This window comes from Lactuca virosa, chromosome 2 (assembly GCF_052849685.1).
Source record: "Lactuca virosa cultivar CGN04683 chromosome 2, Lactuca_virosa_CGN04683_v6, whole genome shotgun sequence".
Classification (NCBI taxonomy): Eukaryota; Viridiplantae; Streptophyta; class Magnoliopsida; order Asterales; family Asteraceae; genus Lactuca; species Lactuca virosa.
In genome coordinates, this window is record NC_136427.1 from 235454838 (window position 1) to 235458019 (window position 3182).

A 3182-nucleotide genomic window follows, 5' to 3' on the forward strand; every position below is an offset into this window, starting at 1 on the left:
AAGAGGTATATTTAAAAAATTAAAAAAAATCCTAAAAAGCTAAAAAGCTAGCTTATAAACTACTTTTTGACTTGCCAAACATGACAACTTAAAAAAGTTCAAAAAATAAGTCAGCTTATCAGCTAGCTGTGGTGTGCCAAAAGTAGCCTTAAAACAACTTCTTCTTAGACTATGTTTGGCGTACTAGATGAAAACCTAGCTGTTAGCTAAAAAACTAGCCGATAGCTGAAAAGCTAGCTGTTAAATAAAAAGCTAGCTGATAGCTGAAAAGTTAGCCGATAAAAAATAATGTTTGGTAAAATTAGCTGAAAAGCTAGCTGAATGATATAAAATTACATAAAAAGGACATTTAAGAGAATGTGTTTCTATAATTATTTAAGGGGTATATTTAGAAAATTCTAAAAAAGCTAGTTTAAATAGTTTTTAAAAAGCTAACTTATAAGCTATTTTTTGGTTTGCCAAACACGACAATATAAAAAAACTCGAAAAATAAGTTAACTTATCAGTTAGCTGTGGGACGTCAAACACACACATATCCTTTCAAAAGAAGATTTTAAAAAGTTAGAATTTGTAACTTTTATTAATTCGTTATAACCTTTTGAGTTGTAAAACTCAATATTACCTTGAAATACCCTTAAGCTACGACAAACATTAAAAAAAAGGGTAAATTACAAGAATGGTCCCTGTGGTTTGGGACAGTCTGCGCTTGGTCCCTAAAACTTTTTTTTTAACTCGTACTGTACTTATTATATATTTTCGTTGTGTTCTTAGTCCTATCAGACTTAAAAAGGCTTTATTGCCCCTGTATATTTCTTTTCTGATTAATTTAATGTTTATTGATTATTTATCTATAGTAGAAATTGTTTACTAAACATGTAGGTCCTACCACCCAAGCCAACCTACCCCTCCTCACCCCCTTCTTCTTTTCTCGTTCCAGCTACTCCAACACCGACCACTTTTTAAATCAAAATAATGTCATTCTAAATAAAATCATACCAGAAACGTTTTTGTTCATTACAAGGAAACAAGAAATGCAAAAAAAAATCAAATCTGATAAACTTGAGACGAACCAAATACAAAATAAATACCATCAGTTCACAAACAAGGAAACCAAAAAAAAAAGTTCTTTCAGACATGAATCAAAGCAAATCTAAAGCAAATTTATTCCTCAGATCTCAGGAAATCCAAAACAGTAAAAGAACCACTTCATCCTTCTCTAGCAACGCTGCAAAAGATCTCTAAAAAGCTTCAAAACTGAATCCAAACCAGTTGCAAAAAGACCTTCAAACTTACACTTCAAAATCAATTTCTTCCTTAAAAAAATGAATCCTTTAGATGCAAAAAACCCATCATATTTGCATTTGGATTTTTTGTTCCACCATCACCATATATAGAACTTTTCACCTTCAAAATCTCACAGTGAAACTCTTATTAAGAATAAATATGAACTTGAAATACTTAAGATACATAGAAACCCAAGATGAATATGGATTCGAGACAATGGATTTGTAAATAATCAAATTCCCCAAATCTACCTTCTTCAGAACTCTATTCGTTAGGTTCTTATCCGTTGGAAATATCCAGGTCATCGTGGTCTGACAGAAGAGAGTGATGGAGGTCTCATCGGGTTTCTATGGAAGATTACATCTTCTGTATATCAAGCTTTACATGCGAGAGAGATGAATTTCTATTTTTATTTCAGGTGCTAGAAGATTGGTGGAGACAAAAGATGAAGGAGATGGAGGGTTGCCGGCGATGGTGGAGTTTTCCGGCAAGCATATGTATGGAAGAGATGTAGTTGTTCTTTCAGAGATCCATAGATGAAGAAAGGGTACAAGGGTTTAATGCAGTACATCTTGTGGAGGGGTGAGATGGTGGGACCACCTGTATATTAAACAATGTCTTTAACTAATAAATAATTTAAAAAATATTAAATTAATTAGAAAAGAAATATACAGGGGCAATAAAGTCTTTTTAAGTCTGGTAGGGACCAAGCGTGCAACGAAAATATATAATAGGGATGGTCCGAGTTAAAAAAAGTTTTTAGGGACCAAGCGCACAGACTACACCAAACCACATGGACCATTCGTATAATTTACCAAAAAAACAACTTATTGACTTTTTTCCACCACAAAAATTAATCTAAACATTTTTTTAAAAACTTTTTTTCCGCCAAGAAAGACGCTCTTTGTAACAACCCGATATTTTAAATCAAATGTAACATTCAAAAAGTCAAATATAATGAACTATTTGGAATCAACGAAATTAGCGTAAAAAATGGAGTGTTCTAAAATCTTAATTGGGATACATAAAGTGTTAGATATCATGCCAAGGTTTCCAAAAACATAAAGAACACTCAAATCCGAGTTATAACGAAGGAGTTATGACCAATCGAAAATCCACGACACACCCGGTAAAACACTGCTAAACGTAAAAAGTGAAACTTCAATAAAATATTTTTTAGCCTTAAGATATCTAAACGAAAGTCGTAGATTACGTTAAACCGTGAGTATACATAAAAAGAACGCCCAAATCTGACTTCATATGAAGAAGTTATGATTTTTCTAAGTTTCGGAACAGCGGTAGACAGCTAAAAAATTCGGAATAAAGATCGAACGATTTTTAACCGATGCAACCTAAACGAGAGTTCAAGGTCTCTATAATAGTAGTACAATGGTAAAAAGACATACGAAAACGGACGTCGGATAAAGAAGTTATGGATTTTTAACGGAATTATCGTGTCCCGGCCTATTAAATAAAATATAATTACAAATAAAGTCAAAATTAGCCGACGAAGTCTAAATGAAAGTTGTAGAGTATTTTTTCACCTTCGCGTGGATATAAAGAACGTCAAAATCAGAGCTCGTATTCGAAAGTTACGGATTTTACAAGTTCGAGGTGCACAAAACGAGACGATTTACGCCCAGCGTACCCTCGTACGCCCAGCGTACTCGGATGCTAGGCTCCGGATCGTCCACGTCGCCCCCTACGCCTCTACGACGTCCCGTCCGAAGTCCGGCAATCGAAATGCGGTCATGCATGACGTCCGAGTACGCCCCGCGTACCCTCGTACGCCCAGCGTACTGAGGGCCTTCAGCCACTATAAAAAGGATGCGCGGGTTCCGGGCATAAGTGCTCATTTCCTCTTTTCCTCTTGCGTTTTTACTCCGTTTTACGTGCAA

The 3182-nt window shown here is 34.9% G+C and overlaps 1 long non-coding RNA gene across 1 annotated transcript; it reads right to left on the reverse strand.

Moving 5' to 3' along the window:
- Positions 1-1032: 1032 nt before the first annotated feature.
- Positions 1033-1844, reverse strand: LOC145160505 (uncharacterized). Its single transcript, XR_013738133.1, has 2 exons — positions 1536-1844; positions 1033-1404 (listed from the first exon to the last, which is right to left on the reverse strand). It is a non-coding gene; the product is annotated as an uncharacterized LOC145160505 (long non-coding RNA).
- Positions 1845-3182: the final 1338 nt, after the last annotated feature.